General features: G+C 44.6%; 1 protein-coding gene across 2 annotated transcripts in view; it reads right to left on the bottom strand.

The window, feature by feature from the left end:
• The window catches only part of ZCCHC14 (zinc finger CCHC-type containing 14), a 749,748-nt gene that overhangs the window by 332,059 nt on the left and 402,273 nt on the right, over positions 1-15,416 (bottom strand). The window lies entirely within an intron of this gene.

Raw genomic sequence — 15,416 nt, 5'->3', positions numbered from 1 at the left:
AAGTCGTAGAGAAAACATTCTTGCTCCGTTTGCTCCATATCAATATGGAAACGCTTAGTAGCCCGTTCCATCAAGAGGTGGAAACCACCCACGTCTACTGGTGGTGAATCCGAGGCAGCCTGAGGTGATGGAGAGGGAGTTTGCACCTGATATTCATCCCACTCCGACATATCATCTACTTCGCCTTCCTCTCTCTGGTCTTCTTCATCTGAAAGCTGTTGATCCTCAAGCTGAGTGGACGGCCGAGGTGGAGGAGACTTTAGAGGTCTAAAGTCTGGTATAGGTGCTTCCGTAGCAGGTGTAGGAGGCACCGAGCCTGTAGATTCTGATGGCGGGAACCGTCTGTAATAGTCATCCAACATGCATTGGAGGTTGGTGAGCAATGCGATCCGCACCTGCATGGCAGGGACACCTGTTACTGGGGACGGCATATGTTCAGGTGACTGCTGATCATCCTGTTCGTCCTCTTGATACTTGATATTTAACTCGGACGGACTAGTAGCTGTGCCAAAGGTTTCCCCAATGTCTGAGTCTTCTTCACTGTGTTCAGAATCCATACATTTATCAGGCACCTGCAGGGGTATCTTTTGTGGAGAGATATGCAGGGGTGAGAGCTCCAAGGTCGACCCACATCTCTAAAGCAAAGATTGTTTGGCGTCAGAAAAACCGTAGGTGACCAGACCTGCAAAGCGGTACAAGAGGATAGTTGCGGCGTAGACGTTGGATCCACTGAAGGATTAATTGCAGTGGATTTTGCTTTAGACAAGGTCGTCGTCGACGTGGACAATGAAGGGTCCGTCGATGGTGTTGGTGTCGTCGGCGATATAGACTTAGTCGACGGCCCAGGCTTCTTCGACGGGCCAGGCTTCATCGACGGAATAGACTTAGTCGACGGGACGGTCGTCGATGGAATTATTTTCGTTGACGATGGAAGAGAAGGCGTCGACGAAGATGACGTCGACACTCTCGTCGACGGGATTTTCTTCAGAGGAGACGACGACGATGCGCCGACGACGGCAGAAGCTGAAAGCTGCGCCGTCAACGAGAGAGGTCTGACAGAAACATAGACCATAGTAGGCAAAGAAGCCGCCGTCAACATGATCATGTGAGGCTTAGGAGATGAAAATGTTACCTTCGACGTAGCGTCGATGAAGATCCTCGTCGACGAAGGAGTTGAAGATGGCGCCGTCGACGACAGTGGTGGAACCTGAGGCAAATTCTTCTCAGATGTCAGAGGCAATTTTCTGGAAGATTTTTTAGGGGGTGTATATGGTCCCTCCTTCTCCTTGAATGGGGGAGTAGCCTTGAGAGTAGAAGGCTCGTCAGACCCCTTAGGTGGCAGTAGTTTCCTAGCCACCTTAGCCTCAGGAGATGTTAACACCTCAGTCGCAGGCCTCTTCCTAGACGCTGAAGTAGAACCAGAGGCAATACTGCCAACCTCAGACACAGATCAGAATCATTGAGCTTTTGTAGCCACAAAAGCAGGCGACCCTCCCTGTCCCCGAGGGTTTTTCGAGGGAAGGTTCTACAAATTTTACAGTCCTTGACTTTGTGATCAGGATAAAGGCAATATATGCACTTTTTGTGGAGATCCTCTTTAAAAAGCCGGAGCTTACCACAAAAGTCACATGCTCTAAATAAAGACTTCTTAGAAGACATTTTTGAAAAGTAGAATCCAACTGGAATACAGAGAAGAAACTGAGCAGAGCTCAGGGAGACTCCCTTCACTCGATGTGCGGTAGGAAATATGAGAGCCTGAGCCTCTGGGGAGAACCTTCTGGTGGGTGCTGTCGCCTGATTGGCTGTAGTTTGGACTATACAAAATGACTAGGATAGTCATGAGTGTGTAAGTTTTTTCTCCTGTAGCTTTGGCTACTTTACTTCCTGGTTGGGAATTACTGTTTTTTTCCTATGTTATTATGGCATTTTATTGCTTTTTTATGTACCGTGGGACTCCCACTCCGACGACAGGGAATGATTCAGGCATGTGAATCTATAAAAGAGACCCCTAATACTGGAGAATTTCTTTTTACAAAGTCTTGGAAGAGGGACACAGTCCTCAGTTGGCTTTCTTCGGAGGGAAACGCCTTGTTGCAATCTGTGTCTAGTATTGCCCCCAGAAATGTGATCACTCTTGTTGGTTGGAGGTTTGACCTTCCTTTGTGAAAAGTCAAACCCAGTTTGGCGAACAAATCTATGCAGGCCTGTGCTGACGCTCTGGCTTGTGCTTTCAATGGTGCTTTAACTAACCAGTCGTCAAGGTAAGGAAATATTTGATGTTTTTGCTTCCTTAACACAGCCGCCACAGGAGGCAGGCATTTTGTGAACACTCTCGGCGCTGACTTTAAGCCGAATGCCAGTACCCTGAATTGGTAATGTCTTCTGGCTACTAAGAACCGAAGGTACTGTCTGTGTGTGGGATGGATCGGCACGTGGAAATACGCGTCTGTAGGTCTAATGTAGTCATATGATCTCCTGGGTTCAATAACGGAAGGATGTCCTGTAGAGACACCATTCTGAAAGATTGCTTTTTGAGAAAGGTGTTTAAGGATCTGAGATCCAGAATGGGACAACATCGGAGCTTGTTTTTCTTGACAAGAAAAAACCGGGAGTAAAACCCCTTGTTCTTTTGGGCATTCGGTACCAGCTCTATTGCTCCCTTTGGGAGCATTGTCCGAATCTCCTGCTGGAGTTGATGCAGATGGTTGGCTCTCTGATGCATCGGAGGCGTACAAGGGGGTGTTTGAAGAAATTCTAGGGTGTGACCGAATCGAAAAATTTTGAGGACCCATTGGTACGTTGTTATTTTTCACAAATTTGGAAGATGGTGACAAATCTTTCCACCCAGTGGAGCACCTGATCTCTGGAATGTTGACATAGCCGGAAGAAGGAGGTTGTCATTGCCGTCGGGTGTTGTCCTTCCCCTGACGGCCACCCCTTCCTCTTGGAGCTGATTTTGTATATCCTCCTGATTGACGATGATTGTACTGTTGACGGTAGGGCTGCGATGAGGCAGAATAAGAGGAATATCTCCCTTGTTGATATCCTCCTCTATACGAGGACTGCCCTCTACCTCTGGAGCCACGAAAAGGGGTTTTTCTGTACTGCAGTGTTCCCAAAGCCTTTGCAGTATCGGTATCCTTCTTGATACTCTGCAGAGTATCATCAATATGCTTCCCAAACAGATCTTCTCCATTGAATGGGAGGTCTAGAATCTTGTTTTGAACTCCCGGCCTAAAAGCCGTTGCTCGTAGCCATCCTTGCCTGCGCAGGACTGCTGCTCCTCCCAAAGATCTAAATGCCGCCATCGCTATATCCATAGCGCAGTCTATGACTTCAGCCGAAGTCCTTTCCCCTTCCAGGAGAATCTTCCTGGCCTCCTGCTTCTCCGGTTCCGGCACCTGGTTAATGTATGGAGACAGGTCACACCACATTTGCCTGTCGTACCTTCCCAAGATAGCGAGGGCATTAGCGGCTTTAACCAGCAGCACCGACATGAAGGAAAAACGTTTTCCTGCATTATCCAGTCTTCTGCCCTCTCTGTCCGGAGGTGTCATGATTGGAGCAGATGGGTTTCTGGACTTCTGCTGTGCCGCCTGAGTAATTACCGAATCCGGCTTGGGATGACCCAAAAGACAAGCTGGAGCATCTATAGGCGCCTTATACTTTTTGTCTCGTCTGGCCAGAACCGTTATTACCGTAGCTGGCGTCTCCATGACTTTTAATACTTCCTCCCAAATATGACTCACGATAGGCAAGGATCGCACAGATTTGCAATACGATTCCTTGAAGTCGTATAAAAAGCATTCCGGTTTATCCTCAGTCATGGTGAGTGCAAATCTCTTAGTGGTTCTTTCCATCAAATTATGAAAACCACCAACGTCATCCGGTGGAGAATCTACTGGCTGTAGGAGTTGAAGGTGAGTGGATGAGATAGTCATTCCATTCTGCACTTGGTTCTGCAATCTCTCCATCCTCGTGGCCATCATCCGTGGTATCGTGTTGTGACGTTGGTGGTGGAGACCTAGCAGTAGGCTCCGGCAAAATCTCTCTCCTGCACACTGGCGTCCCTGGTACAGACCGTGGACGCGGAGAAGCCTCTGAAACTTCCAGAGTGGCTGGAGTCGTTGGATATCTCCTTCTGTAATCCTCCAACATGCCCTGGAGGTCTTTCAACAAAGAGGAAGGTACACTTGTCATATCCTCACGCTGCTGTTGGTATTATTGATTCTGTTCTTGGGGATGCTCTTGAAAACCCACATATTCTTCCTCAGAATCGACCTCCTGGTACTTGACTTGTAATTGCGAAGGGCTACTCGCAAAACCATAAGGACCCTCGTCATCCTCTTCCTCCGAATCTTCCTCTTCCAGCAGGTGAGATGGAACCAATGGCGACACCTTGCTTGGCGATGTAACCTCTGGTGTTATAGGCTTTTTCCAGGGTACCAATCTTTTCTCTGGTGTCTTTTCCGTCGTCGACGAGCCCGTCAACAAGATCCCCGTCACCGACCAAGTTATCGTCGCCACCGTCGACGTTGTAGTTACCGCCAACGCTGTCCTCGTCGACGCTCCGGTCGTCGTCGACGATGTAGATACAGCAACACTCGTCGACGATGAAACCGTCGATGCTGCCTTTTCACCAGCCTTTACCACTTCTTTTCTCGTCAACGACGCAGATGGTTTTCTAGTCGACGATGACATCTTTTTAGTCGACGGTCCGGTCGACAGCGCTGAAACAGTTCCTTTCTCCTCAGAAGGCACAGAGGACGTTCTTTTGATGGTAATCTTGACTATGAGGCGATTTTGGAGGTTCTAAGGTGGGCTTCTCTTGCTTTGCCTCAGAATCAGAACCCTTCTTCCCCTTAGCTTTAACTGAAGGGGATTTTGAGGGACTGCGCCCTGAAGACCCTGGGGTGGTATTTATTGGGGCCTTCTCAGGTCTTTCTCCTGAGGAATGTGTCTGAGGAGATCTACTTCTCTTTTGAGATCTTAGACACTTTAGACTCCTCCTCACTCTCACTTGAGGATTTCTTTACTGGCTTTAGCCTGCTGGAGCCAAATCAGCACCCTTCCCTCATGATCCCTCAAGGTTTTATTTGAAAAGGTTTGACATGTCTTACAATCTTCTGCCTTATTATCTGGATAGAGGCAGTATATGCAATCTTTGTGAGGGTCATCTGTATAAAGTCTCTTCTTAGAGCAGGTGGAACAAGCTCTAAATAATCCCCTTTTCTCCTTTTCAGACATGGTAGATGAATAAGGAATTCCAATAAGAAGAAATTAGAAGATGAGAGACCTCAAATCTCAGTCAAAATACTGTTGAAGTAAAGAGATTGAGCAGAGCTCAAAGGAGACTCCCTAGCACAATGTGCAGTAGAACATCTGAGGGGCAGAAGGTTCTCTCAGGAGTGTTCTAGATGGTGAGGAGCTCTGATTGGTTCAGGGAAAAGTTTGGGCTTTTTTACATAACAAAGGCTATGAGTTGCAAAAGGGAAATGGGCCTAGGCCTCTTTTCAGTTTGCTATGTATGTATGTATGTATGTATGTATGTATTGCGGTTTTATATAGAGCAACAAATCACCCAAAGGGTATCCAGGCGCTTTGACAGTACATAACTAGCACGATTAGCAGATTTTTCTTCAAGAGTAGAAGTTCACTTTGGCTCCTCAATGAAAGCGGGAGAGAGTTCTAAAGACTAGCAGCGGAAAAGCTGAAAGAACGACCTCCCATTCTTGACCTCTGAAACCTGGGAACCGTTACCAGGCATGCAGAAGAACACAAGATTCGAGGAGCAGTATACCAGGAGAACAAATTCTGCAGCAGAACAGGTCCCTGTCCATGCAAAGCTTTAAAAACTAAACATGATGCCTTAAAAAGAATCCGTTGTTGGACAGGCAACCAGTGGAGATCAAGCAGCGCAGGAGGCAGTTCGCGGACGAGAGAGAGCCAGCTTAGCTGCCATATTTTGTATCCGTTGGAGCTTACCGACCAGAGTTTTAGGAGCACCCAGAAGCACTGCGTTGCAATAGTCCAACCTGCTTAAAATAATCCCCCGCACAACTTCAGGTCTAGCTTGTGCTGGGAGCATAGGAAGGACTTTGCGTAGCATGCGAAGCAACAGCATACAAGTGGCAATGGTCTTATTGGCGAAAGCATCCAGTTGTAAATTAGGGCCAAACATGACCCCCAAGTTGCGGACTGATTCTGCTGCTGTCACTGCCCCCGAGAAAGAAGAGGGTCAAAAATCATCTGGCAGGGAGCGTGGGACACGTTTGTTGGAACAGTACAGCACCTCCGTTTTAGACCTGTTAAACTGGAGTGAGTTGGAGCACAACCAGTCAGCTGTAGCTGTCATACAGCGGTGAAAGGTCTCTAAGGAAACGGCGTCTACCTTCCAGAGAAAAAATTAGTTGGGTATCGTCGGCTTAGTTAAATACCGAGATACCAAAGGAACTGATCAATTGAATTAGGGGGCGGAGATACAGATTGAAAAGTATTGGGCTGATGGCCGAGCCCTGGGGCACCCCCTGCCCTACCTTCCGCACACCTGATCTAAAAGGCGGCAATGCCACCACCTGCTGCCTATTATGAAGGTACAAGACTAGCCAGTCCCGTGCCAGCCCCGTTACCCCCGCCTCCTCCAGTATCCTGATGAGGGTCGAGAGGCTGACCGTGTCGAACGCGGCCGACATGTCGAGCAGCACAAGAAAGGCTGACCGACCAGTGTCGACTCGCGAACGAAGATTGTCCAGCACGGCCACCAGTGCCGACTCCGTGCGGTGCGCTGGCCGGAAGCCGAACTGGGCCACGTCCAAACAGATGTTATCCTCCAGGTACCTGGACAGAGACTGGGTAACCAACTTCTCCATGATTTTAACCGGGAAGGGGAGCAGTGAAATGGGCCTGTAGTTCGCCGAGCAGGTGGGGTCTAGTGTGGGCTTCTTCAGAAGGGGGGACACCACTGCAAGCTTCCAGCAGTCGGGAACCGTGGCGGTTTCGAAGGACTGGAGACAGATGGAATACAGTTGGCGGAAGAGTTCCCCATGGAACAGTTTCCAGAACTTGTGAGGGAGAGGGTCCAGGGGGGAGCCAGAGGATACAGTCTGTGCCAATCTACAAAAATCAACGAAATTTGGGACCGAGAAGCAGCTCAACCGAGGTCGGTCAGAAGGATCTTCTGAGTCACCCTGAGTAGATGGAGAAGCCAGGGGCGCCAAGGACTGAGAGTCAGATGTGGTAAGACCACTCAGAATGGTGGCTATCTTGTCTTTAAAAGCGACTGCTAAAGAGTCGCATAAAGCCTGGGAGGCCGGGATGTTATTTGTGGTACATGCAGGTCGGGAGAGGTCATTAACAATTCTGAACAGCGTCTGTGACTTGTTAGTCGCTTGATTCAGTGTTTCCTCAAGATAGGTAGCCTTCGCACACGTAATCTGTGCTTTGTATTCCTTTAAAGCGAGCTTAACGATGGTTTTTTCCGGGTCTAGATAAGCATTGCTTTTTTATATACCGGAGACTCCCGTCTCAACGACGGGGAATGATTCAGGCATGCGAATCTTTGAAAGTTACAATACTGGAGTAACTAATAAATATACGGGCTCATACAGAGTCCCCAGCTTATAAAATTAGTCCAAAGCTCACTAGAACAAAAGTTTTTTTTACATCAAAAGGCCACAGCGATATTAGAAAAAAATAATGTATTATTAATTTTCAATTCAAACATCAGATTGAAAAAAATCATTCTATGTCCATAATAAATAATCACAACACTCAAATAAGTCCCACACATCCCTTCACACAATCATACAAAAAGCACACATGCATCAACAAGATTCATTCATCCTTCTCACAACACGATCAAAATGCCAACTGATGTGATGATGACTTGGGCCGCACCTTCATCAGGGCACAGTGGGGAAGGGAGGGGTACAGCAGCACAACTCGGGATATCAAAACGGAAAGGTTGTTTATGCAGGGCTAGGGGTATCTATCTCTACGTCCCTCAGTAGTAGTTTTTCCCATTAGAATAGGCAGGGGATTGCAAGTAACCTCCACGAATTTCAGAAAACAGATCTGGACATAGTAGATGTTCAGATGGTAAATGGCGCAAACAAAGCTCTCAAGGAAGGCGCAACAGGCAGGGCCGTCGGGCAACCCAAATACCTTTAAGGCATAGGTCCAAGCAACAAAGGGGTTCTGTTCCTGGTTATTTCGGCTCACTCACGAAGGGGGCGGCTTCCCGGAGTCCAAAACAGAATTCGACCTGACGAGTGGTTCCCTGGGGAACGTAGTCCTAAAAGTCAATGAATCCAAGTCCTTTGTACTTGTGGCAGGTTCAAAGGTTAAGAAATACCCAAGATTCCATACAGAAGGGCAAAAACCTGAGGTTGTAGACACTTTCAACTATTTAGGGGTTAGATATGATAGGGTGAGTAACTGGCAAAGTATGGTGACTAATAGGGGATTGCAAATGGAAAAAAGTATTGAAGGGTTTTCTAACTTCCTAAAAAAAACTTGGATCAAAACCAATTGACACTATAAAACGTATCTATCATGCTATGGTAGTCTCGGTTGAAACTTATGGGGCAGCTGTAGGCGGTTTAACAGAGGCATCCAAAATCGAAAGTATAGAGGATGGTTTTTTGAAGAGACTACGCTGCTTCCCGCAGTCTCCCTCATCATATAACTGTCCCTCGGAACTTAGCCTCCCCTATATCACTGACCAAATCTACATAGCCCCCATTTTAATGTGGCACTCAATATGGAGGAAAGAAACACTGAATCTACCTAGAGATATTGTAAAAGACTGCTTTAACCTAGATGGTATATCAAAAATACGTTGGTTAAGATGCATTGAGTCAAATTTGGAATTAACTGCTCTTGGAATATGGTTTAAAGATCCTATCTCATGCTTGACAATATCAAGAAAAGATCTGAAAGGCTGGTTTTTGGATAGATTGAGCTGAGACAGATGGGAGAGGAATTGCAATAAGAGCATGGTTAGGAAATATTTCTTAACACCTAGTATAGATAATACTACGCATTTATACTGGACATCTGTCTCTAACGCTCAGCATGTATATGTCCTGTTACAATTCAGGCTGAAATACATCTCACTAATGTTAGGTTACCCTGCTAAAACATTTTCTGTTGATGCACTGCCACTTTGTCTATGTGACGGTCAATCCGTCTGTTATTGTGTAATCTCTTTGTTGTTGTCTGCTGTAAGGAGGAGAAAATCAATTTTACATGACTGGATGTACATATGTCAAAAGCATTAACATATTAATTATTGTTTTTATAATATACCTGATTTAATCTATTGTGTTTTTAATGAGTTTTATGCTTTTCTAAGTGATTTGATACGTAATATGTTATTTACTAATTACTGTAAAATACTTTTTATGTCACTTGTAGTGGCGAAATAAAGTTATTATGAATGAGTATGCCTTATTAAAATCTCAAGCCTTGTAAATTGATTTCCTCAAGATTAAATCTGTAAAAGTTTGATCTAATATCAATTTTTATTTCAGACAACTCTCAATAATCCAGAAGTTTCTCATAAAATCGCCTTGAAGACACCACACTATGAATACTGAGCCTGATATTCAGTTTATTCAAGTTTCTGCATCCTAGTTCTATGTCCATTCACCAAGGATCTTCTGTTTCCGGTTTTGTCTTTTCTTCACCAAGAATGCCTGTCTTACCATATGTTTTGCAAATCTTTCCGAATACATGTCAAGAACTTTATTCACATTTAAAAGAGGCAGATCGTACTGAGTGCATGCCTATAATAGCATGACTGTATTATGTTCTAGAATCTACCTTGTGATGTCATACTTTAAAGTAGCTATGTGGAGTTGACATTTATTTTATTTTTTTGAGTCCTCATTTCACCATTAGCAAACACAAATGTACACTTACAGCCCTAATTGTGTCCTGGGCGCCACGGGCTGGAGTTGACATTAAAAGATGAATGCATAATGCTAGCCTCCATGTCTTTAATGAAATCTAGATTCTCTTGGCATGGGAATTAGGAGAATCGCTGTTGTGTGCATTTGTGGCCACTGGTGAACAAAGATCTAGTTTAAAAGCTTTTGAAAGTGTTTAAAATGGTCACAGCAGGTGGCTGTGTTGAGAATGGGAAGAAACAGAATGTAAGTGTTGGAGAAATACCACTATGAACACTGTGACGACACATACATTAAATCCTTGCAAAAAAAGTACTCGCAGCCAGCTGTTCAAAAGGCTTGTCATATTCTTCGTTCAGAGGAGGCACAGACCATAAACCACAATCGGAGGGAATAAGCCTTTAAAAATATATATATTTCTCAAAAAGCACAGCTAACAGATTAAACTAAATGAAGGGAGAGCCTGAGGTTGCATTATGGGAACGTTATCAGATTCCAAACAGATGTTATTAGAATGTCCTCACCCCATCCGGAAACTTTCAACACTGTTTGGATAACTGCTCAATCAATAGAGTGTTCTTGGTATTCATGGCTACAAGCACTTCCGGAGAAACAAAATAATGCAGATAACCATTTTCCGGAAATAACAGTTTTCATAAATAGCCAAAATAGGTAAGCCTGCTGGCCACATTGTTGGCTATAACTAATTTCTTTGTTTTCAAAGCTGTGAGCTCATGTTTCAAAGGCATATCAAGATAACCATGGTATACTCAGCAGCTGGACTCAGTACCCTATTATTAATGGAAGTGAGACATTATAAAAAGTCTAATTAATTTAATATGTTAATCCCTTAAAAACTAAACAAAGATGGCAGAGCCTGTCCAAGGTGGCGAAGGACGTGTAAATTGATATCCCAGCCTGCACTAAAGGAACAAGTGACCTTCGATGTGTGTAATTGTGTAAGTTGACATTTCCAAATCAATATTTTGACTGAATACTGCCTGTCAGATGTAGTTCTACTATTACAGGCATGCAAGCCATGAATTAGGCTAAGGGGCAAACATTGCATGGCTGTAGCCGACCATTATTGTAGCAACTCGGTACCCACCAACTAGATACCCCTGACTTAATCTTCCATTTCAATGGTAGAGGCAATGGACACCATTGGCTAGAATGTGGCATTAAAATCTCCAGCAATCAAGAGCAGTAATTGATCTGAGATAGATAGATAGATAGATAGATAGATAGATAGATAGATAGATAGATAGATAGATAGATAGATACATTTACGTACCTTCTGTAACAATGTATAACTTGCAACCTATGTAACCCTATCAGCCTGACTCCCTAAAATGGCCCCATCAAGTATGCCCTTGTCCAAAGCACTCCTACTCCCCTTGTTGGGGATGGATCCAGTATCTTTGCCCTGGAGTCTCAGGGACCCTTCTGAGAGAGTCGACAGTTACAAGGGAGTCTCACATAGTAGAGGACTGGAATTGATCCCCTTACCACTGGGAACCGCCTCCTACCCTCTCGGAAGTCAGACGCTGTGTTCACGTTGGGTTTTTCTACCCCCTCCCCCTCCTTCTTTCTTCTACGTGCGCCCATGACCAAAGCACTCCTCTCCCCTTTGTTGGGGAGGGATCCCGCATCTATGCCCTGGAGTCTCAGCGTCCCCGCCGAGAGAGTCCACCGCGACAAGGGAATCACACAAAATGGAAGACTGGAAATTATCCCTTTACCGCAGGAAGCCATCTCCCACCCAGCTGGACATCAGACACAGTTACTTCCTCCTCTCCTCGCTGTGTCTCCTACCCCCTCTCCCACCTCTTCCCTCCTTCATTCTTTGCTTGCCTTCCCTATTCCTTTCCTCTCTCCCCATAATCTCTCTCCCCTGCCTGCTTTGTTTTTCCTTGTGCCAATTCTCCGCTTAAACTTCCTCCCCGTCGCACTTTTACATTACCCCCTTACCCTTCTACACGCCATGAACCAACGGATGTAAATTGTAATTGAGATACTTTCTGTAAAAATGTGTAACTTGTAACCTATGTAACTCTCCTCATGTAAAGCGCTCGGATACCTCCGGATCTAGCCAGCGCTATATAAAACTCAAGTAAATAAATAAATAAATAATTGCCCTGAGGCCATTCGGAGCTCAGAAGCATGGCACTCCACCTGCCTTCTCTCCAACAATTGCTATTTGAGGGAGAAACAAGGAGGACACTATCAGACATGATAGTGGTCTCTGACTGAAAAGCGTAGGGACTGAGGAACACAGTAGCGTCCAGGGCTAGCCCCAATAGCAGGATAACCTCTGCACACAAAGTCAGTCAGTGGTTGTGGACAATTGCTACCTGAAGAAGGAGTTACTTACCTTCTGTAATGCATTATCTGGTAGGGACTATGTAGCTGCAGATTCCTTACCTTTGAATTTCCTAGGCATCAGGCTAGATTCGGAAACTTTTTCTGAGCAATTCCCCTTGCACACGGCATCAGGTGGCTCCCTTCTGCACTGTGTGCCGTCATTTGCGTCGGTTATTACGTCCAACGTCAGTACTTTGCTTTTAAACACCAGAAACGCAGAGCCACAAAGTAACTGATGTAGTCTTGTGCCAAACTATGTCCCTGAAAAGGGGAGTAACCCTAGCCCTACAATATCAGTCAGTAGTCAAAATTACTTTATTCGATTAATTAAAATCATAAAAGTATACTACAAACACAGAAACACATATAACAATGTAGTAGGCGTACATTTCATTCATTTTTCACTTTTCATTTTTCACCAAGACAGTACATTATGTAGTATACATTAAAAAGATGTTAAAAAAGGACGTTTAAAAAGAACATTTAAGCAGGATGAATCGGATTCAGGTGTTACTTTAACTTGTGGATAGATCAAACCCCTTGATTAAGACATCACTTTTATATTCTAACGGTAGTTCATTACCATATTCAAAACAAATTAAAACTATACTGAGCAAATTTAATTATGCAAATCATAAGGAACATGTTTTATAATATGCTACATCTCTATATTTACATAGTTCATTCAGCTGTTGAGGTATTCAGTGATCTAAGTCGTTTGGCTCTCATGGCTGAAACCAGAAAACTAGCAACCCCAAACATTACAATAGGGGTCTCCATAATTTGTAAAAACAGCAATGCGGGTTTCACTTGCATAAATCCCCTGTTTCTCAAAAGCGGTAGTAAATATTTTTCTCTCCCCTCTGCAAAAAAAGGACAAAAAAATACAAAATGGATCTGGTCTTGGTCAGAGAAAGAATCGCATTTACATGGGGCATGATCCCTTGGCTTGTTCCATTTCGGATAGTCACCCAGAAGGAGGTGCATCTGGTTGAAACGGAATTTTGTGAGAAGCCACCGGTGATATGGCCTATTCACTGCCCTCAAATAAGGCTGGATGGTCATGGTTGAAACAACAGTGAAGTGAGCCCTAACAGTTGTTTTCTCTATTTCTTGGGCTTCACGAAGCATGTACCTAGACTCTATAAAATGTGTTTTAATCCATGTGACATCCTCTTTACATAGCCTCTCGGGATTACTATACAAATCAGGACGACCCAAATGAGTAGCAACAGACTTAATATAGCTTAGCCATTTTATATCTTTAACTCTGTCTCTCCCCATACAGTCAGTAATAATTTGACGGTTTAGCATTAGGTTCGGGTTCAGCCACATTTTCACCCAAAGAAGTAGTGGGGCCAGGTTAAGGGCATCCTCAATGTATCCTTGCCCTAATTCTGTCAAGACAGAGAAGATGGGTGTAGACTGTGGTAAGCCTAATAGTAAGCGCATGGACCTATTCTCTTCCTTCTGAATCAGTGCCAAGTCCCTGAATCCCCAAATCCCAGCCCCATATCTAGCCAGAGCCAGAGTTTTGGCTCTATACAGTTTGAGGATGGCTTCAGTTGGTTTACCCCCCAGTCTCTTAGCAAAACTCAGTATCGCTGCAAATGACCGCCGTATAGCCATTGCTTTATTTGCGACCTGCGGGGTCCAGTTGCCCATGTCATCGAAGATGACACCAAGGTATGTAAATGTTTTGACTTTGGATAAAATCACTCCATTGCATCGTAAGGTTTTTGTGGTGTTTTTACCTTTCCCAATGGACATAACGTGCGATTTTTCCATATTTACAACCAAGTCTAGTTTTTCCATAAAAGCCCCAAACGAGTCAAGAAGCAACTGTAAACCATTGGGGGTTCTGGCAATGAGGACCGTGTCATCGGCGTACATCAGTACCGGCAACGGTGACCCTCCCATATTGGGTATATCTGGGGTGGCTGTTTTTAGAACAGAATACAGAGAGTTAATATACAAAGAAAATAACATGGGGGCCAAAATGCACCCCTGTCTAACCCCTCTTACTGATCTAAATCCAGTGGTACACTTGCCTTCTGTAGTCATCCGTACTGATGCGGTCAGGTCGCTGTGCAAGAATGCTAAAAAATTAATCAAAGCAAGGTCCAAACCCAGCTCCGCAAGAATCGTCCACAGCTTCGACCTATTTACTAGGTCGAATGCTGGGACAGGTCCATAAAAGCTAGGTGGATAGACCCGCTAGATGCGACAGTGTATTTACAAACAGTCATGTATAAATTAAGACACTGCTCCTCAGTCCCCCTCCCAGTTCTGAATCCATACTGAGTGTTGCATAAGATTGCATGTTCCTTTTCCCACAAATTAATTTTATTTAAAATGACTTTACCTAGAATTTTAAATGAGGAATCAAGTAGCGATATTGGTCTATAACACCTGGGATCACCCCTTTGCCCCTTCTTAAAAATTGGAATAATAACCGAATGTGACCAAGTGGTCAGACAAATTCATACATGCTAAATTAAAAACATTCGCAAGTACTATAGACCATATGTAGGGATGTGCTTTATACAAATCAGCGGGGACCCCATCCGGGCCTGGGGCTTTCCCGCCGGCAGTATTTTCAATTGCGTTTAATACTTCTTTTACCGTTACCCTTAGTGGAGTGTCTGTAGGTAAGGGATCTATAGGAGTAAAAGGGGTAGTAATGGTCTTACTTCCGTAGATGTTTTCAAAGTGATCTAGCCATTGCTTCTCGGTGATATTAACTTCTAATGGCTCATTCTCTTTGCCACTAAACAAAGGAGAGTTCACTATAGACCAAAATTTTGCACTATCCCTTAAAGTAAGATTGTCATAGAGTGCTTCCCAGGCTGTGTGTTTTATTTCTCTTTCACGAGCCTCGGTCATACTCCTATATTCTTTCCTTAGTTGGGACACTTCAATTATGTTACGTGGCTTACATTTTAGGGCTTCTAAGAGTTTTTTATGTGCCTTTGAGCAATCGGCATTAAACCATCCCTGTGCCCTTCGTGGCTTATCAGCCGGTTTGCTTGTAAGGGCCTTACAATATCAGTCCACAAAGTAGGGAGGCATGGGTGGGGCTGTAGGGAATCTGCAGCCAGATAGTCTCTCTACAAGATAATGCGTTACCGAAGGTAAGTA

The sequence above is a fragment of the Lissotriton vulgaris genome, chromosome 12, assembly GCF_964263255.1.
Source record: "Lissotriton vulgaris chromosome 12, aLisVul1.2, whole genome shotgun sequence".
Taxonomy (NCBI): domain Eukaryota; kingdom Metazoa; phylum Chordata; class Amphibia; order Caudata; family Salamandridae; genus Lissotriton; species Lissotriton vulgaris.
The sequence above is the reverse complement of the archived record's forward strand: the minus strand, read 5'-3'. Positions and strand labels throughout refer to the sequence as shown.